The sequence below is a fragment of the Chironomus tepperi genome, unplaced genomic scaffold, assembly GCF_022539635.2.
Source record: "Chironomus tepperi strain 1889 unplaced genomic scaffold, CSIRO-AGI_Ctep_v1 contig_450, whole genome shotgun sequence".
Classification (NCBI taxonomy): domain Eukaryota; kingdom Metazoa; phylum Arthropoda; class Insecta; order Diptera; family Chironomidae; genus Chironomus; species Chironomus tepperi.
In genome coordinates, this window is record NW_027226572.1 from 83,395 (window position 1) to 106,485 (window position 23,091).

Consider the following 23,091-nt stretch of genomic DNA (forward strand, 5'->3'; position numbering starts at 1 on the left):
GAAATTTTTCCCAGAACGTTCCATAAAATTTGTCATTAGTCGACCTTAGCTAGACATTATGCCAAGTATATTCAAAAAAAGGTAACCTAACGTCTTTATGACGGCTGTTTTGTCCATACTTACTTACTTATTGGTACCATACTCCGATTTGGAGCCTAGGTTATTACAAAAGGTCTTCCATCTGACTATATTACTTGTCATATTAATGTTTGGCTTATAATAATGTCAAAAACTTATATTTGCTGCTCCGAAACTCCTTTTACTCTAAAAAAATCCATTTTTAATGCCAAAAACCTTTATTTTCCCACTGGACATCGTCATAAAAAACAAAAACTTTTCATTTTCTTCATTATATTCATTGTAAAATCCTCCCTTCATTCACTTATCTTCCGTTAAATCATCATAAAAAAGTATTATCACAGTACATTCTACATTTCAAAAAAAAAAAGAACTAAGAAGAAGAACGAATAAGACCAGAATTCTAAAAAGAAGATAAACAAGAATTAAATTAAATTCTTTGTGAATCACACAAGAACGAAGTAAAATTTCAGCATCACTAAGCAGAGTGGGATTTAAAAAAGCAACCCCTTTTATAATTCTTTTGAATGTTTCATAAATGATATAAGCAAGTTGAATGTGTTACCAAGATGCCATTTATCTTATTTACCATACCATGCATGTGCACAGAACTGACAATGTGCGATAGGGGAGAGGAACCCCTTCGTTAAAAGTCTTATAAGAAAATTATTCTACACAAAAACAGGTTCATATTGACCTTTAGTCCATCTCAAGAAATTTACTATGTTGCTGCTGCTGGATATAAGGGTTGATGATTCTTTGATATCGTGAGAAAGGCAACGGACAACAAGAACAAAAATTTCAGTTACGAAAAAAGTTTCAAATTCCAACATTCACTAATGATCCTGAGCAACTGATGATGATAAAGGTAATGAATATCATCCGAGAAATAAATTCAAGTCATCCTTCATCAGTTCATGCTATACATTTTTCCTACAACCATCATCATCAACTGCCTAACTTTCCATAGAGAGAGATAGCAGCACAACAACAACAAAAAAAGGTTCAGATGTACAGAAATATCGGATATACAACAGCAATTTCCATCTTATGAATGTCCTTTTTGTGACCTTTCATGCATGAATGCTGTAAAAAATGATATTTTATAAGGAAGAAATCAGGAAAAAATTGTATAGCGTGAGGATGAGAACCTTTTCAATGATGTGATATGAAATATGACAGGATGTTTCGGAAATTTGTAACAACAAGAATGATGATGATGAAGAGGGAGAGGAAAAAATACGGCAAAAGAAGGAAATTTTTTGATAAAATATGAAGTTGAGGATGAAAAGTCATAAGTTGAGTCACAAATTGATGTGGATATGAGTTTGGATGGGGAGATTTTGAGTGATTGGAAGTGATTTAGTGTCTGGTTTAAGATTTTAGTTCTTAATGGATCTATTGGATCAAAATTTGACTCAGTTTATCATGATGCCCTAAAAAATCTTTGAATTCTGGTTGAGTTGACCTCTGGCTACCCGAATTTAGATATCATATCCTAGAATGTCTTAGAAAGAGCCTGAGTAAGACAAAGTTGACAAAAGGATTGTCATGAAATACATAAGAAGACCTAATGGACTCGATGTACCTTCCAAATGACTGTCGAATTGAGAGTTGCTTCGCCCGAAGAAATGTCGTCGTCGTGGTGTCAGAACTAAATGGAATCAAGTGTTTCGAACTATATTTAGACAAATCTGCTAGTGCGAGAAAAGGTTACAAGAAGTCAAGAACAGAGTTGACAGGACTTTGGGGTCCGGACTCCATTGGAGGCGCCTACACATTGGAGTCCTGGCAAGTCTGGTCGATCAAGATATCAGGAACAAGGGCGGGTACCTGTAACCCTCTCTTCTGACAGAATGTGAGTTTGTTTCCTATCAGAGGCCGAACTCTCAATTACTTTATAGAAAGTTGTTGATCTGGTATGGATCTGGCTTACGATGACTACTATCAGTGTAGTAAATAAATGTTAAGGTAATAGAAACATGTGTAGATTCTGACTCTGAATTTTCCGAATGTAAGCTGTTTTACTGCATCCTTTTCTTCAGTAGAGACCTCGGCCATCAACATATCAAATATTTAATAGCATTATAGACACAAATCCCTAAACATTCCATAGTATGCAACTCCGGAGTGTGCTATCAATTCTAATCTGCCCATAAAACCGATAAAATTCCTACAATCTACATCAACTATGTAAGAAACGTCACTTCCATTTCATCAATAATCCCCAAAAATATTACACATATCCGACATAATCTCTTTCTATTCCTGTCAATTCCTTACACACCATCAAAAAATTTTCCATAACTTTCATTTTGTTTTGTCCTCGCATCGCATCCACCCCCTACCCACAAGCAATATCCTCGCATCGTCATTAAAATGTATTCAAATTACCAAGTCATTCTTTCATGCTTCAATGCCTCTTTCATAAATGTATACTATGATGTCCATATACAGTCTATATCTTGCCATTCATCTCCTACTCACTCTTTTTTTCTATTCAGACTTTATGTCCATCTACGAAAAACTAATAAATCATAAATGTCAATTTTATTATTTTAAAGACTTTTTTTGTGATAAATTTCCAATTTTTGTTGGAATTGATCCTTTTTTACATTATTAATTACTTTAAGGTATGGTAATGTCCATAAAAATATTTCAAAAGAAAACGAGAGTTTAATAAAGTGATGGAAATGGTTTCTTTTTTTGTTGTTGTTGCTTTATGATCGTTATGAATAATTGGAAATGTGACCGGTTGTTGCCTTTGGATGGTTTCGTATTGTTGGAGGAGTTATTGGACTTTTTTTGGGGCTGAGTGATTTAATTAAATTTAATTTGATGGTTTTTGAGGATATTTTGTTAGTTTTTTTGGATTTTTAACGCATTTTTGGAATTATTTTCAAAAAAGCAGCTTAATAAGACTCAATGTTTGGTCGGTTGGTCGGTCGGTGACCGATAGGAGTTCACAGCATCAAAAGCAATTTGTCAAACCTTCTCTTTTACTCATCAACAGTCACACACGTCACATCCAAACAAATAACACATCCAAAAAGCAATTATTTGCAATTTTAATGCTGTGAAATTTGAAATTTCAAAAAATCAAGTTTTATGTGCTATTATGCGAAATTTGAAATGCATGAAAAGGAGGGATTCGAAAAGCAAGAAAGAATAAAAAGGTTGAAGGGAATTTCTAAGAATAAATGAAATGCATGAAATATATAAAAAACTTTTTCTACACAATCTAAAAATTTTCCATTAATTTTGTCTTTTTGCCATTGTCCAGAAAGTTTTTATTCTTTTCAATATAGTTTTTTATATACATATATGGTGCTGCTATTCTTTCTATGGTCCAATCTCCATTGTATACTATAGCTGAATATAATAAATTATAAAATTATCTATGGAAAGAGATCTCATTCTACTTCTTCTTGTTTGTGCTTCTTTATTCTTGTTATCTCTCCATTTTTATCTCATATACATGCATAAGAAATATCGTATAATATGAAAAAAAAAAGTTTTAATAAAAGTTTTATATGTTCGATGTACAAGTTGAAATCAGTAAATTAAAATAATTTACAGCATAACAGTTGCTCGCCAGATAGGTCCTCAGTACAACAGTTGCTTGCCATATGAATTCTCAGTACAACAGTTGCTCGCCATATCAATTATCAGCACAACAGTTGCTCGCCATATAATTTATCGACAAAACAGCTGTTCGCCATATAGAATCACACAAATGTGCTAAGATTTGCTTGCCAAGCTGTTTCGCTTAACTTCAATTCAAAGACAAAACTATATAATGAAACAAATTGTACAAATCATCAACATCAACTTGTTTTAATTTTCTCCAATTTTTCTTTTTATTCATCTTGTTATAGCAGCAAAAATTTTCAACATAGAATAACTTTTTATATTCTATCTCCATAAAGATATGAAATATACATAAAATAAAACTAGAGAAAAATTATCATTTCTGAGCTTTTTTTCGAAAATAAAATAAATAAAAAGGAAGGAAAAAAGCATTAAGAAGAAAAATAGGCAGAAGATGTTGTGGGTGTGAGTAAAATTTTGCCTAGTAAAATATTTAGAAAGTGGTTAATGTTGGCCGGATCCAGAAAAGAAGAAAAAATCCACAATAATTGTGTAAAAAAAGAGGAAAAATTTTAAGAATTGCCAAAAGCAGAAAAGTCGATTTTCTCTCTTAACTCTGCATCTTTTTGAATAATTTAAAAGGGTTGAGCCATAGACTCATTGAGCTGAAGCATAAGACAACATAAATACATTTTAATTTAATTTATATCTAGAGCATGTTAGATTTATGTTCTTTTAATATTTCACTAAAGCATTTTATCTTATGGACGTACATAATGCATTTACTGAGTTGATAATTTTATATATTTTTTAGCCAAAAGAATGAGGAATCCTTAAGATCCTCAGCATGCTAACAGACAATTTAAATTGATTTCATCCAAGTAATAAGATTTTAGATCATTTAATTGTATTATCGGCTTGACTACTTGTTGAATGAACAAAATTCATTAAAAATATTGTTTGATTGAAGACATTCATTTGGAAGGGAAATGCTATTAAGAAAATTGATTGAAGATGTATGCTTATGTATTCAGGTCTTTGATGTTTCTTGAAGAGATTGTACGTATTAGAATTTTAGTGATACTCTGTAAGGAAATTGAAGAAAACATCCAGAACCAACAGACTAAATGGATCCAGAACTGATCTGGATAGGGCATCGCTTCATCGCTGTGGTTAAGACAATACTTCTGCATGTCTGTTTCTGGATTTCTCCAACTCCGGCCGTAAACCAGAGTCACTCCTTACTTACACTACATGTTACTCCTTTTCTTCATCGTGCACCTTCCTGGTGATATTCACACCGTACCATAAAAAGACTCGCGGATAATCCAAGCTCCGGGAGGTCAAGTTCAGGACTAAAAATGTAAATCGTACTGAAATTATGTACCGATCGTATGAGAATACCATCATTGAGAGAAGCTAATGACACTAAAGTTCCGACTCAAACTATAACTTCAATTAAGTCAACTGTCTCCAATAATCAAAACATGAATTTTGGTACTGTTTTAAATGACAATTAGTGCTATTTTGATGAAACTCGAACCTCTGAAAGACAAAATCACGTTAGAGATACTAAGCATCAACATATGTGTGCATCATAAAGCTATGCATAATTTAAGCTAAGATTTTATAATTTAAGATGCTCAAGAATTTGAAATAATCCAAAAAGCATATATTTCAGCATAAATTGTAATAAAATCACGAACAACACTTTTATTTCCCTCTCATGCATACATCCATACGAAGAAGAAAAAAAGTCGATAAATGTAATAAGAAAAGGGCAAAGTCAGTAGAGAATGGTAAAAAAAAGGATCCTTGTGATATACAGAAAAAGGGTTATTTTTAAGTTTTGAGGCGTGGTTTACCATCGTATACAACTTTTCCTTATAGTTTTCTACTTTTTTTTTACTATATGTATACATGACGATGACGATGATGAGAAGAAAGAAAGAAAGAGAACAGTATAGAAAAAAAAATATCCTAAAGATTATGTATACGACATGGACGAGAGCTTTTTTTTTCTTCCTCTTCTTACATGTCACAAGTAGTTGTATATGAGTAACTAAGAAAATGGTATGAGGGTGGTTGGGGAGAAAAGGGAAGATAAAAATGTTGTGTTTGGACGGAGTTTTCTTTTATTTTAATGGTTTATGTAAAAAAGAGCAAGTTTGAATATTTTTGAGGTGAATGTCTTAAGCGCATTTGAAGTTTTTGACTTTTTAGACATTCGGGAATGGTTTTTTTGGGTAGTTCGATGGCAATACAGATCAATTGTGATCCATGGCTTAATTCTGGAGGTCGCTAGAGCTGGATCTGTCGCAGGCTTCCGCCTGAAAATTTCTAATACTAAGTACAATTCAGTACTAAGCCGTGAATTGGCATCAGTGGCCTAAATGGTAGAGCTTTGGCCTTACATACCAAAGGTCCTAGGCTCAGTCCGAGTTCATGCCTAATTTTCAAAGCGTGTTGGATGCAGTTTTGGAGTCTTTGGCACATAATGTATCTTCACTGTTAGGTATATTGAAAGTATGGCTAATGGGATGGAAACACAAACTTGTTTCACCGCGCTTGGAACGAATCCACAAGGAAAACGACGCCCTGGTGCTCCAAAAGCAACTTGGCGCATTTGTATTGTAACAAGGTATATTATAGGGTACTTCAGGTATTATGACGTACTCGTGTCTTTCCAATGTCCAGAGCTAGCAAGAAACCCTACTATCCCGTCATCCCAGTCCTTGAGTATTTAGTATGACCCTTAACTCCTCCCAATTCTAATCAGACAAACTGACAACCCCAAAAATCAATACCTCAATCAAAGATTGTCCAGCACAAAAAAAAAACGAAATCTTTCCATCCTTTAACCAGCTCAACACACCAGAGGAGCAAAGTTGTAGAGAAGGTTGTTTGTGGTAAGCTGTAGGAAAAAGGTTGAAGGAAAAAAATTTTTTTTTTTCAAGCTTTAACACACAAAAGATGTAGAATTTATTCTCATAGATAGCTTGTGTGCTATTGTGTGTGGTGTAAAAATATAAAAAACTTTTATTTCCCTATTACGAAGGATGGGGTGGCTGAGAGGAGGCGGGAGGCATACATCATCATAAATATACAGCACAAAGATGTATGTAGTTGGAGTTTTATGTAGCAAAAGAACATGAAAAATGAGAAGAGTGCTATTAAGATAGATAGCTGTTTTTATAGCAATATAGCACGTACTTTCAACCATTCGACCACCACCTTTTGCTTATGCTCACACTCGACTGTATGTTTTTTTTCTGTTCTCAACCACAAGGAGCTAGAAAGCCAAGCATATAAAAAAATTTTTTTCTTTTTCAATTTTATTCTCCTCTCTATGTATGTGCTTTTTTTCTATTCTTAGTCTTTTATACTGTTACAGTTGGTATGGACCATGTTGTTGTTGATGATGATGACGATGATGCTATTCTAAGTACTCACTTTTATTTAGCCAAGGAAACGGAAACTTTTCTGTAAATGTTGACCATTGAATGTTGTAATAGAAAGGAGAAGAAACAAGTTGGGAAGTCGAATGAATCGAGTTTGCAGTTTTGGGAATTTTGATGAACTTAAAAGTCCAAAGTTCCAAAAAATGAAGCTTAATATTCAAAAGCATTCAAAAAATTCTGAAAATTGAGACGGAATCACTATTATATTATTCTCGAAATGTTTCGAATTCATTCAAATAACGAGAACTTATCCCTTAAAACATAGCTGTAGAGGATCCGACATAAAGCAGGATTCGTTGAGGAACTGTGTAGCGTCCTGTCTTTGACGGATAGAATTTGGAGTGATATGCATTACAAATATCGATCTAAACAAGCCAATACTTGCAAGTTGCTTCTTGTTATATCGCAAGTGTCCAAAAAATACAGATATACTTAATTCTGGTCGTTGCGCAACTTATTGGCATATAGACGCTTCAATCGGTACTAAACTGATTCGATCCTGGCTTAATTCCAGTAATTGTAATGTCTTATGCATTCTATAAACCATTGTCTATGAAATGATTGATATAGATTGCTCTGTGATGGGAATCAAACCCTTGTATACAAGAAAATGTTACAGTAATCCTGTCTGTTGACTAATGTACAAATTCGAATACTACAAGTCTATTAGCAAACTAGAAAAAAATAAGGCACCGAGTCGTCGTGGCTCTGACATGGTGCCAAATTAAGACTGAATCTGGCATCACGTCAGAATCACGCCGACCTGTAGCCAGATTTTTGATTGATCAAATGATTTTTGCTGTTCGGATTCTCGTTTACTGGATTGTTTGCTCACTAGCTTCTAGTTCTAATGTTCATCATCTCATTGCAATAGAAACTAGAATCTCAGGTTGAACAACCTCATAAAATTACTTATCAGATGAAAAAAAAAGTACCAAAAAATACAGTAGTCAAAATATGACCAATAATCCTCACTATCTCACGAAAAATTCCTATAAAAATGAAAGCAGTACAAATATTCTGTAAAGATATGGGAAAAAATGGCATGAACAAGGCAATGAGCAATGAACATGTACAGTATATATGTGAAATGCATAAATTTTCTATGCTCCTCAAGCTTGAAAAGAAGTAAAAAAAAAAGAAAAACTTATAAAATTTTACAACTAGCAATGGCTAGCTAGTACATTAAATTTTATTATGGCACAATTTTTCCTGTGTGCTGTAATGTACAGGCAATAGATGAGGATGAGAAAAGTTTTCCCATTGTCTGTAAAAAACTCTTTATTCTCTCTTTTTTTTTAATGCTCAATGCTCATTCCTCCCCCTTCATCTTTCGTTTTTATTATTGTACATTTTGATGGGTTCGGTTGTCTTCCTTCTTCTTTTTTTACTGTGTTCTCCATCTATCCATTTAGAGTTGTAGAGATATGCTACAATTTTCACTTCTTCTATCGCTTTTTTTTTGTGTTCATTTATGATGCATAGAAATTCACTTTTGTTACTGCTTCACATGCAATTTTAATTCATTCTTCCAGTTCCTACTCTTCTTTTTTTACATGTTTTACGATTTTATGTACTTTTTTTTATTCTGAAGAATCTTTTTTTTTGTTCTGTCTTCTCAATTATGCATTTATAGAGACTAAGTTAGAGATCTGATGTATCTATTGTGTGAATAAAAAATTTATTGTTGGAATTTTTTTTGGTAGTTTTATGTTTTTTCAGGGAAATTTTGCATTTATTCAACATTTTTTGGAATTAGAATCTTTAAAAATTGAGAAATTTTGCCAAGTTACAGATTAACCTTATCCAACAAAGACCTAGTCTCTAAAAAAACCTTTTAAGAACAAGACTTAAAGACCATGTTAAATAGAGCTTCCAAAGGTCTCCTGTCTAACAACATCTCCTGTCCATTGAAGCCTGCCAAGTTCACAAACATCCAAATGATTTGAAAAAATCTTTCAAAATCTTGCAATTATTCTTAAAGACTCAAACATAAATCAAATGGTAGCATAACTTAAAGGGGCAATATCGATATCCTTAAATCTCCTTAATCCTGAATATTATAACACAAAACAAACTGCATAAATTCAAGAAATTTCAAAAATTTCCAAAATTAAAGTCAGAAATTTTCATTTAAACTTCCAATATGAAAGAATAATTTCAATTTAATGAAGAAACTATCCGAATGTATCCATTTAACAAAATAGATAATTCAAGAGTATTATAGCAACAGAGACACATTCATGCATGCAAATAAATGCTTAGTGATTCAAGTTTGAGTCATTTAATTCCTTCCTGACTGAAGGAACTTTAGTGATATGTAGGTAGGATGACTAAATGGTTGGAATTTTATGAATTTAGGATACTATCCCTTGCAGGGCAAAAGCATGCTTTCATGGTGCAGAAATTAGACTAAGCTGTTTGTTTGCTTGTTATTGGGTCTTGGTCCAATCCAACGATAAGAGCTGTGCAATAGGTAAGAAAACTATAAGTGAGCCTTTTGTCAAACTCCCTAACAACCCTGGTTAACTTAGTAGATAAGAGCACTTGACATGTAATTAAGAGGACGAGGGTTCGAGTCCTACTCGATATATGTTATAGGGAATTGTTTCTTAAGGTTCTAGAATCTTCAGAGACTTAGTCTAGTTCTGACTTGACCCTATCTTCTTCATGAGCTTGTCTTCTAATTTCCAGTCCGAAAATAGATCTAATTCTCAACCCTTAAACTTACCCAATGTCGGCGTCTGTCAGACTGGAATCATTGCTCATTCAAATGCATCTGAAAATCAAAAGGACTTTATTACATGGAAACAAATTAATCGACACTCTTAAATGTGTGAGCAAATGAAATAAACAAAGATAATATTAAACAGAAGTAAATTCCTTAACTTCATACCCAACACATAACATTGCCATACATTCGGAAAAGACTCTAAAACTATAATAATGAAAATGTTAATTGGAGCGTAAGAGTGAAAACTATTGTGGCATTTGTCCGAGGCGGTAAAATTTCATATTATTGAGGAGTATAATCGAGAGGAAAGAGTAAAATGACTAAAATAAGAGAAAATGCTAGAAAAATGGAAAATTCCCAAATGAACTTCACGTTTATGCTTATCCATATCTTACATGTACGATCATTAAAAAATGTATATACGTTTTTAAGAGAAATAAAACTTTATCTCTGAAATGGGAAAACTCAACTTTTACTCTGAACAGAACCCCTCTTTTTATTATTTGATTGCTTAATGTTTAGTGTCCTGTTAGAAATGAGATTGTCTTGTCGTTTGGCTGTCGGTTTGATGCTGAATTGGATGGTTGATAGACTTAATGCTTGAGGGACACTTTGGTGATCATTTGAGAGTCACAGGAAGTGCATATATGATTAGGACTTCGTATGGATTCATTTTCCTACTTACTTGAATAGCACAAATCAATTAATCGATCAAAAAATGGGTCAAGACCGGCACAACTCTAACTCTGCCGTATTCAATTTAAATCTGAGTGGACCAAGTTAGAATCATGCAGACCTGTTGCCGGATTATGATCGTTATCGGACTTTGCTAATTGGATTTATGTCTCTCCATAAAGTTCATAACGTAGCCATACTAGGAAATACTAGGCTACTTATACAGTACAAAATACAGACACATCCAGATCGTTACCTTTAGTATGGTCAATCCATGACATTACTTTATAGCGCTTAGACTGACTTCTTGTGGATTCAAGCAGCAAAATAAGACAAACCGTGTTTTTCGTTGTTAAAATGATTCGAAATCAGTTGTCATGATGCCGCCAGGTCTAAATTAGCTGTCATTGTATCGTCAGGTTAACTTTGCGTCTTGCCGTCAATACAGCAAGGTATCGGATCCCAATCAAACACGTTGAGCTGTTCGAGTACATATAAGCTCTTCAAACGTTAATAAACCAAAATGCGTCGCATATCCCTAAATTCTTAAAATATTCATCAAACTCAAATTCCTTCTCATCGGGTCTCACAAACAATTTCCTATTATGAACCAAAAATAAAAAGAACTAAAAGTAGTTTAGATTGAGGCTCTAAAAAAAGAGTACTAACCTTTACGATTGGGTCGAATTTTTGAGATGAAGGTGATTTTTCTTTATCTCAAAATAAAAAACTTTTTTTATTTCATATTTTTCATTTTTCATCTTTTTCTCTAATGAACGTCCCAAGGATATAAAGATAGAGAGAAAAAGGAACAAATTCTATACAAATATATATATTTTTGTGAAATTAGTGTATGATTATAGAAAATTTTTATGCTACCATTTTTCTGTATGTGACTATAATTCGAACACGTTTTAGAATCCATTTTTTAAATATATACAAAAGTTTTCTACTTTTTGTTGCTCACTCACACCCTACGTACTGATTTTAATCGGAACAATAGCAAAAGATTTTTTTTTTCAGCCTTCTCACCCCTACTCATGCGTCCCGTCCCGTTTGATGATTACAATAGTCTTCAATTTACCAATTATATTATTCCGTAACGGGACAAGGAGTTTATAAAATGGAGGGTTATGGGATGGGCTGATGATTTTTAGTTGGATTGGGTAGGGGAAGTTGTGGTTTGATTTTTAAGATGAAATGCGAATTATTTCTGAAGAATTCTTGAATTTGAGGCATTTTCATCCTATTTTTAGCTTGTATTGCAGTGTTGTCTAAATTTTTGATCCTTGGGACACCTTGATGGCAAGCCTTGACTGGTTCAACTGTCCCACGGCTCACAGTTTTCCCAATATTGTTGTCATTTCTTGAAATTGAAGGCTTTAGTATCCGGAACTCGAAATTAACTCGGATTTTGTATGAAAATGTAAAATTTAGGGTTCGTCCAAGATTGCAAGCCTATTGAAAAAAAAGGATCAAAGGTTGAAGGATAAGTTTAGGACAAAAAACGCCAGCGTACTGCCTTGAACAAATTAAATGGGTAGCCGAAAACAGTCTAAAATACAGGAAATGCTGTCGTGTGTCCTTTGCCGAACCCTAGTTTACTCCAATCCCTAGAAAATTCAAGTTGACCTCGAACTTTGCTTATTTCTTTCATTTATTCGATGGCCGCACAGATGAACTGTGATTCATGGCCAATACCACTTCGAACTCTGCTAAATAGCCAAAAAGACTTCAAAACAGTTGTAGATATTTGTTTAGAATTTTATAGAATTTTTCAAAATTTTCCATAAATTCTTCTAGATGCAGGTCACATCAGAGTCAATTTCACATCATCCAATCCATCTCATATTCTACCAAAATGTCATAAAAAGTCATTCGCATGTAAAAAGAAGCAAGGCATCCAATCCTTTCCTATTAATCTAGTTTCATCCACAACATCATCTACTCGCCAGCATCTCTAAAAAGCCATCAAAAAAATTCTCATGTTTCTCATATTAATTCTTCTTTTGACCGCCATAAAAGTGTATAAAAAGAGACAGCATACACAACAAAAAATTTATATATATTTTTAATGATGATCCTCCTTTTAATGTTTTGCCATCAGAGAAACTTTTCTCTCTTTTTTTTGAACGTTAAATGACATGACATAGAGATAAGCATATCCAGCATAATATGAAAAATTTGGAAAAATCATTTGACATAAAAGAAGCTTGATAATAGCAGTTTATGAACATCCTCGACCCTTCTAAGGGATTTTTTTTATTTTTTTGTGTATATCTCATCAATGTCCCTCAAGCAGCAGCATCAATGACTGTAAGAGGATAGAAAAATAAATTTTAAGATTATGTATTTTTTTTGGGCTTTATGGACACGCATCATAGATGCTCGGCTTCTTAATTACTTTCAACTTTTATTACATGAGCAGAAAATCTGCGGCTTTTTTCTCCAGCACGCTTCTCTCGTACGCACATGAGTGTCGTAAAAAGACACAATTCTGGGACAAATGATTATATTTTTGGGTCCTTCGTCTTCCTTCTCATGCCGCATGCTTTCTTCTTTAGAAATTTTAGTAAAGCAACCCTCATTGGTATGGAGTTATGGATTTTGAAGAAGATGAGTTTTGTGGTGGTCAGTTTGGGGATTTTTGATGATGAGCTTAGAATTTTTTTGGGTAGGATTTAATAAAGTTAATACGAATTGGACTTGGAGATTCAAAAGAAATTCCTAAATGGAATGTCCTGACAGTATCGGATTGAAAGGACGTAAAAGTCTTTAATATTCCGAAATGTCCTTGCCATGAGCATGAACATGGCGATGGTCATTAAGACTCTGATTCGATGTGAACTGGATCTGTACTTGTAAGTCGAGTGTTGAGGATGAGAATAAGTATCAATCCACATGTTAAAACGCGTCAGAGTGAACAGGCTTCGATGTACTGTCAATGTTATTGGAATACTTGAGGAAGCTCCATTAAGTAACGTCTAAGTCTTTAAGGTTGACTTTTTGCATGCGATCACGTGGAAGGCCATGGAACTCATAGAATGAGCCTGTCAATCTCAGACATTGTTCTTGGATTCGGGAATTGAAAAGCGGTAATAAGAATCCAGCGATAGAGCTAGTTTTAGGCGACACCTATCTGAAGTCATCGAACACAGTTGATCTGTACAGCGAAATTAATTAGTCAAATGACAGAACCAGTTACAAAGTCAGTTAGAGCAAGATTTCAATACCTAAAAATATCAATTCTCCATATTACAATCAAAAATGCGCTTCATCAACATCCTTTACCATAACATTCAACCTTTTCCTACTCATTTGTTCCAAACATCATGGAAAAAAGCCCAAACTATTAATTTCCTTATCTTTACTGAAAAGATTAAATTCTGCATACCAATATACACATCGAAAAAAATAACATCATCAACAGCAACAAGGAACAATAAGCAGTAACAAAACGTTATAGTGGACCAGTAGATTGGAAAAAGGGTAACCGACCGACTTTTATTATTATACACACTACAGATGGTCACAATAGAAGAAGATATTTTCTCCCTCATGCTATTTTCTTTAATTTTACTGATGGAAAATGCCTTTCAAGCCTCTCTTGACGAATATCGGTCTCCCCAATTACTCTGAGGAGGTGGTTAAATGAGCACAACAGAAAATTACTTTTTTGGACAAAAAAGTTTAGTTTTTCATGCCTAGAGTCAGTGATTCATTCATTATGTATATCTATATATGAGTTTATGCCTTAATAGATGCCAAAAAGTTATCCCAAAAAATTAATTTTTTTCTATAGTTTATAATAGGATATGGATTTGATTATTTTCTTTTTTTGGGGTTCATTTTATAGACATTTTTCTTAATTTGAATGATGAAAAATTTAGAAGGAAATTATTTTGATTTTTGGGAGATGTAGGTTGGGTTATGTTGTGTATTGGGGATGAGTTGAAGTGGCTTGATGGCGCAGTGGCTTTGTTATTTGAAATTCAATCATTAGACATAGACCCAGGTATCTCGGGTTCCAGGCTTGGCATGGTGAATTTTTCAAATGTCTTTTCAAATCATTAAAGCTGGAAACGTAGCTCATAGCCTTCCATTATAGACTACAGACAGTATGGTCATCAAAGGAATGGTTTGGATTCTGCTATTAACTCTATCTCAAGGTTTGAGTACGGTAGCTTGGCAAACACTCATTCGTTAAATTGTCATTAAACCTGAGACGCATATAACGCAAAGTTATTGATATTTCTGCTGATTCTCTTCTCATATTCAGTAAATTAGACTCGAATTCCTCACAAATTCTAATAATTTCACTAAATTTACTCAATTTTTCACTTTATTTGCTCTTTAACCGAGATACTCGACTTAAATTAAGAAATTGTCACTTGAATTGACATGGATCGGTAGTTTAAAGAGTAGAGTGATAGGTAAGCTACCAAAGAGATCGTGAGTTCGATTCTCACTCCAAGCAATTAATTTTCAAAATTCAAGAACCTTCCTGATCTTGAAAATTCCTTTTCAATAAGAAACTAATTCAATTTCAATACAAGACCTAATAATAAATTCTAATTTTCATTAACATTACAATCCACAAATGAATCCTCGTTAATGTCAATTCAAATACACAATTCTCACCAACACCATCAAAGAAATTTCAATTTAAAATCATAAAAGGAATCAAAATAAGATCACAACTATCACGATAACCCCTAGAGCACGCATTGGCATTAATCATGAAATTGTGTATAAGAATATACAAAATGAAAACCGGTTCCATAGCGCAAGAATATATGCGTTCATATTGAGGGGTTGAATATATTTTTTCTAATATTATTGTAAGACTTCCTCGTCGTCGTCTAATGTCACGTTATTGGTATGAGATATATAAAATTTTTCATGCATGTGCGAACCGCCTTAACGATGTCTTTGAGAAAACTAATCTCCTTCATCCCCCTCCCCAAAAAAATATAGTTCATATCGCTTTCGATCGCATGATGAATTGAGTCTATTAAACTGGTTATTTGCATAATTTTAATTAGTGATGCTCTAAATTTTCTATACATTTGTCTGGCGATATTGTCGGTAAAACTAGAAAATCATGTTTAACATAGAGATGAATGTCCTGCATCTTCATGTATTTAACATCTGCATATTTCCGTTATAATTTGAATAACTGGACCAGTTGACCATTCTATATATATGTACAGCGGCTGTAACGAGTTTTTTCAATCCAGGTGCTTTTGTTGGCTGCAATTTTACGAGATTTCAATCAACGTAAACATTTATTACAACAGGATGCTGCTACATATATAAAAATATTTAATCTCCTTTCCTCCTAGCTGCTTTGCGGCTGGTAAAACCGGTATCTTTCGGAAGCAAGAAAACAGGATAATTTACCTTGGCATTAAAAATTATATTTTTTTACGTGCTTTTATGAAATAAAAATTGTCTTCGTGATTTACGCGATCGCAATTTATAAATCAGTTTGATTAAATTCTTCCAACCTTCAACATCAAAAAATATTCATTGGTTTGGTGCCTCCGTTGCACTTTATCAATATTTCAAGATGCAAATTGTTAGTGATATATAAAAAAATAAAATAGTTCAGAATGTGCAAATGAATTTCGTTAGCTGACAAGGCATAAAGTCTTTGAAAATTTTTTGTGAATTAAATTTTTTGAAATTTTAAAATTTGTTGAAATTTTGTTAAATTAAATGTTTTGTTAGGAAGTTAAAAATAAATTTGTGAAAACTCTCGACTAGCTTCTTTTGAGAATTTTTTGTTAGGAGCTAGTCGAAATAAATTTGAAACTTAATGAAATTTTTTGATGTGTAAGTATTGAAATTAATTTTATTTTTGGGAGGTTCAAGGGTTTTGAGGAGTTAAGGTTAAGGTTAAGGCTTGAAAACATCTTTGGTCTTCAAGTTCATACAAGATTCAAGTCTACTCTTAACATGCTATGAGCATAGTCACGCGTTACCATTACATGGTGTACATTGAAGCTTGTTGATTATTCTTTGGGCTACGGAAAGCCTTGTTAAGTCTATACAGACCATACAAAGATATTAAAGTGATATCTTTAGCATTATTAGGATTTTTTAAACACGATTGCTTAAGGATCATATTAGTTTGAGTAAAAAACGAGTCTGCATACATGTTTGATTACAAATTTGACTCATTTTGACATCGCAACTCAATCTCAGACCACATAAGGACTAGTAATTCATGGAGTTTCCTTTTAGGAACATTTGCTTTTTATAGCTTTAATGAGCTAAATAGTTTAACAGAAATTTCAAGATCAAGTTAAACATTTCAAATAATTTTCTAAGAATTCTTAGTTACAAATACCCATATCGTTAAGTATATAGCTTAAATCAAGGTTATATTCAAGCTGAACTCATGAAGACTAAATAGCATAACAATCTACTGTGATCCTAGTGACTTTATTGTGCTGTTTAAGAGTGTAGAGCTGTCATTATAAGATAGACTTTTCACCTGGCCTCAATTTGGCTCTGAAGCCAGCTCTGCGACTTAGTTTGTACAAATTTTGTCTTGTTCTCACGTAAACCTTAATAGCAAAGAGCATGCGCAATCAAATTGATCATTTAACAAGAGGATTAGCTGACATCTTCCACCTTTTTTCTTTGAAAAGCATCATTTTGAACTATTTGAAAGTTAATCTTAGCTGAATTTATCCAAAAACGATGTAACAAAGCTTATAGCTTGTTCTAAACAGTCAACTTACTAAAAATTGCGAATCCTCCTTCAAAATTTACAATTTAACCTTCAAATTGTACCTTCAATTGAATATTAACCCATCAAAATTAAAAGCATTGTAAAAACATGCAACAAAAGTTTTAGTTGCATTCAAATTTCAGCCCATCTAAAAATCTCCCCAAAAACAGTTCAATTAGCTAGTTCACAAATGAGCAAACAATTGTTAAAAAATCAACAAACAAATTAACTTCTTCATTAAATGAATTTTGGATTATGCCAGGCACATCCAAACAATGCATAAACCGCATGATAAAAAAAAAGCTAATCTGCGAGTGTTCATTAAGACCAAAAAGGATTGTTTATTGAAAGCACTCAAACGCAAGTGGTGCGATGCATTTTATTGAAAATTGCAATGGAAATGCTCGCAATTATCGCAACAAATAAAAAATTGTTCATGTTCAATCTGCGTACCTAAATTTTATTTATTTTTGAACGTAGAAAATTAGGAAAACTACGAGAAAAATTCTTTTTTTTTATTGCATGCAATGTGTAAATAAGAATTGTGGTCATCAACAGTTCAATAGAGTTGCAATCTTGTTGAATTATGAATTCTCGGTATGTTTATTTATTTATGTCTATGACGATCCAACGAACTCTGCCTTTTTTTTACGGGAGACTCAATAAAAATTTTGTGTTTTTTCAATGCATTTTTGATTTATATTGCATCGAATTTTATGCACGACGATGAATGGAAACTAATTGCGAAAAAAAAATATTCCCAAAAGATTCGGAAGCCTATAAAATTGCAATTCGAATGCACAAAATTCTTTTTACTCATCTGCAATTTTTTTTTTTTTGTAAAATTTTTGTTTGGTTAGATCGTTGGATAATTTTTGGTGTGGAGATGATGAGATTGAGGAAGACAGTTTGTCTGTTTAGATTTATTGAAGACTTTAGTATTGATTCATGTTGAATTCAGAATGTGACTGAAGCCAACCATAAAAATCAATTCTTAAGAACACTCACGAGCTTGCTCATTTAGATTTAAAGATAAACAAGCTCTCGAAAGCATTTTCTTTGCTATAAGGGCTTCGTCCATAGTTTCATTGAAAACAATAAAATTTTGCAATTCAGATCAGAAAGATCCAGATCGTTAAGACTCAGGGCCGTAGTACGAATAAGGCGTTAGCCAAGCCACTGTACTTAAGTCTAGACCCACAGTTTATAGTCAGGCTTGGCCATTAACTTAAAGCCTTCATTTCATTGAGTTAATCGTGAAACCACTCTTCAGACTTTGAGTCAATAGTTGCAATAGCTTCTAATTATTGAATATTTTGGATTAATATTGATGTGCCAAATTTGGTAGAAAATTGATAAAATTCAGAATTTCTTTAAATTTAAGTCTTTTTGAAGTTTATGAAGTCGAGACTCAAGTTGACTCTGTTAAGAACTTGCCTAGATGCTTAGATTCTCTATTCATTGAATATCTTACAATTGTTCCTAATATTCCATAAAACTGCTTTCTATCCCCAAAACAGACAATTTCCTAACCAAACTTTCATCAACTCTTTTTCACTCTTTCTCTCTCCCCATTCACAGATCAATGAAGGATGTAAACAAACTCATTTCACGAAGAAGAATGAAAAAATGAAAAAATAAAAAAAATTCCAATAATGAAAAATCAATTTCACGTCCATTCAACGGCAGTGACAAAAAAAAAACACACACACCCAGCAACAGCAGCAGAATAACAATCGAAAGTCAAATAGAAATGCACATAAAAATGCATTTTGATTATGGAATAAAAAAGAATTGAAGACTCGTGTATGTCTAGAGGACCGCATATAGCATGTGATTCATAAAAATAATTCAAAAATTCTAAAAAAAAGTCAAATTACATAGGCGCGGAAATGGGAAGCAACAGCAGTACAATGCAAGAGTCACACAAAAATAAATATTTGCACAAAATGCATAGAATCGACAGAGTATCCTCAAATGACTACATAGACACAAAAAATCCTCTTTTTTTTAATATCCCATCCGCAAATCGACGAATGTGCAACAAATTGAGAAACAACAGACACAACTGTGCATATGCAATAAAAATTAGCTACATCCAAATCGACTGCGATTTAAAATAATTTTAAAAAATCAGAAAATGAAGGAAAAATACTTAAAAAATAAAGAAAAATGTGTGTTTATGTGCGTGGAAAAAAATGGAAGGAAAATTTATTATTTGGAATTTGTGTGAAAAAACCAACAAAAAAAAATATATGAAAAATTAACGGAAAATTGTCTTAAAACGCCATCTTCTATTTTCACAGACGAAACACAAAATGTTTTTTTCAAAAAAAGTCATCGGCACAAAAAAAAAATATGAAATTCGACATTTATGGCGATTGGATTTGAAGCGTCAAATTTTCTTCAAGAAGCGACACAAAGAAATTAAAAAAAGTTCAAAATTTTTCAACGGTTCATCATCATCAACGGAAGGAGCACACAACAACGTATGTATATGGCATCATCATTTGTACGCAAAAGCATCATCGTCATCGTCATCATTACGACAGTAGCAAGCCACAAAGCAACATAACAGAGCAGCATACAGCACAAGAAATTTTACACATACACACACAACAATGAGACACAATTACAGTTATAAAAAAAATAATATGGAGGAGAAGATCTCACTCATCCCACGACATAGCTGTTGTGAGATGCTGTGAGAGAGGAATTAAGGTCCACTTTCCCCGACATCTCAGAAAATTATTCAGACTTATTAGGGGAAATTATTCGGAAAAAAAGGAGAAAAATTATTCAGGAGGATGAGGACATGCAGTTCCTTTACATTTTGAATACCTCAATGAAATTTACATTCGGTTCCCCTGCTCGTCAACATGAAGATGATAAAGAATTTATTTTGGATGATACAAAAATTATTATGAAACATTTAGACATAAATTGACACATGAATGAGTATTTAAAGAAGCCATAAAGAACCCCATAATGATAGATAAAATATACCAAAAAACAGTAACCAGTGCATAAGTATAAATCCAACATTTTTTTTTCTTAATTCTATATATTTATTAATATTTTACTTAGTTTAGCATAATAACAAATGAGGTGACAAAATATAGACTTTTTATGGACATAGAATGATGAGAAAATTTATTAAGAGAAATTCTATTTACATAGCCACAAATACTGAATTTTTAAATTTTTTTAAAATAATTTTCTCTTTTTTAAAAATAGCAAATTTAACAATAGCACAATTTATTAGTCGAAAAGATATGGGAAATAAAAATTTAAATGCTTTATAGTAGATGTTATTATGATTTACAATAGAATAACTAATAATTATTGAATTCATAGCAGGAATTATGAAAAGAAACTTTTTGACATTTTTCTTTGAGAAAATAACGGAAAAATAATATAGAAATTGATCCTACAACAACAAATAATATGCTTATTGGGTATGACAAATGCTTGATTTAAAATTCATAAAATGTTCAATTTAAATTTAGAATGATGAAAAATTATTCAAATTTTTAACTTTCGAAGACTTAAATTTCTTTAAAAAAAAAAGTTTATATTTCCAACAAAAATGAAAAATTATGAAATTTTAAAATAGTAAAAAATTTCAAATTTTGAAAATATTAAAAAATTCAAATTTTGAAAATATTAAATAATTAAAATTTCTAAAACACATTTTTGAGAAAAGCAAATTTTGATGAAATATTTTTAAAAAACAAAAATTTAAGAAAAATGTCAAAATAATCAAAAATTGAATTTAAAAAATATAATACAAAATAAACAATTTAAATGCAAAAATAGTATATTAAAGTTAAAAAAAATTATTAAATAGTTTAGAAATGAATTATGGACAATAATTGCTAATAAGCTATTAGCTTATAACTGCTAATATTTGAAAAACTTTAAATTAAAAAATGTTAGAAAATTCAAAAATTAATTAACAATTTATAAAAAAAAAAAAAGTTTCAATTTAAAATTGAAAAATTCAAAATATTTGAAATTGAAAAATTAAAAAATTTTAAAATTGAAAGAATTCAAAAATTTTAAAATTTTGAAAATTCAAAAGTTTAAAATTGAAAAATTCAAAAAAAAAATTCAAAAATTTGTTGAAATTTATAAAAATTCAAAAATTCTAATTTGAAAATTCAACAAAAAATGAAAAAAAAACCTATAAAAACTAAAATTCTAAAAAAAAAATGCAACAAAAAAATGTAAAATTGAGAGAAAAAAGCCAATCAACTTGAATTCAATAATTACCCCAGCCACACACCAATTTAAGTAACTTATTGCATATCAACACACACACACAATTTTCTCTTAATTAGTAATTAATTATTAATTTTATTTAAATCTTAATTGAATTATTTAACTAATCGTTCTCTATTTTTTTCTTTTTTATTTTTCAGCGATTTAATTTTTTAACAAAACGAAAAATTAAATAAAAAAAATCTTTAATAATTCGAAATGGAAAGTGGAATGATGTGAAGTTTGAGGATGTAAGGATGATTTTTGAAATTTTCTCATGTGGTGAGGTAGAAATTTTTATTTTTATTGACAATTTATTGGATATTGTTGGTATCTACAATTTTAAATACATTCAAATGCTGATCAAATTGAAAAATATTAAAAATTCAAAAATATAAAAATATTGAAAATAATCTGGTTATTCAAATTTAATCTTCAAAAAGTACACTTCAATGAGTATCAATCTTGAAATTTAAATAAGTTATAGATTACAAAATTCTTAAAAATCTAATAAAACTTAATTCAAAATCCATAATTATGGTCCAAAATTCGCAAAAATTTATAAAACTCTAAACTACGTAAAATATCAAAAATTCCAAAATTGCATCGAAAAATCTCCAAAATGAAATAAAATTCATTCAATCACGAGTCAAAATAATTCAAAATTATAGAAAAATTTACATTTTTTGAACAAATATTCAACGACTTATTCATAAAACCTTTAACAATACGCCAATTCTATAAATTCAACTTTTAAAATCCAAGAAAAAGAAAGATTAAAAGATTTAACATTTTTAAAAAAAAGTCGTAAAAATATTTCAAAACTCAACAGTTTAAAGGAAGAAAATTAAAACAAAATTCAAAAAATAGAAAGAAAAGATTCAATAATTCAACAACTTAAACAAATAACTCTAAAATATACAATTTGACACAATCAAATTCAAAGTCTAATTTAAAATTCAACAATTGTTCAAAAAAGTTCAAAAAATAATCCAAATTTCATAAATTCAACCAAAAAAAGTTCAATCGACACTTAAAAATCTTAATTTATTAACCAAAAAAAGACTTTTAAGTTTCTCAGAAAGCAAATTTTGTTTTCCTTTTGACACAAACACAAAAATAGACTGGATTGAGTTTTCCATCGAAACACTTCAGATTAATTTTTAAATCAAAATCAACATTTTGAACTCTCATCCCTTCAATTAAAGTGCATCATTCGATGACCACGAAATTAATTCCAAAATTAAATATCAAAATCTATTAACAATATTCACATATGGAACGCTGTGTGAATATTGATGACAAAATTGACTCAAAAATTGCTTGAAATTAAGAATTTCTCATGTCAAAAATTAAGCTACAGCTTCATCCCAAAAATTAATTGATAGAATAAATGTAATTTTAATTATAGAGCACAAAAGACTTCATTAGATTTTAGAGGATAATCCAGGACTTTTTGAGGGACAACTTAACGCGTTTCAAAATCAAAAGATTTATTTATAAATATTTTGTATAATTTTTAATTTAAGAATCAAAAAAGGAGAGAT

The 23,091-nt window shown here is 31.4% G+C and overlaps 1 long non-coding RNA gene across 1 annotated transcript; it reads left to right on the plus strand.

Moving 5' to 3' along the window:
- Positions 1-16,066: 16,066 nt before the first annotated feature.
- Positions 16,067-21,932, plus strand: LOC139098675 (uncharacterized). The gene is made up of 3 exons (XR_011545221.1): positions 16,067-16,377; positions 18,863-19,770; positions 21,706-21,932. It is a non-coding gene; the product is annotated as an uncharacterized lncRNA (long non-coding RNA).
- Positions 21,933-23,091: the final 1,159 nt, after the last annotated feature.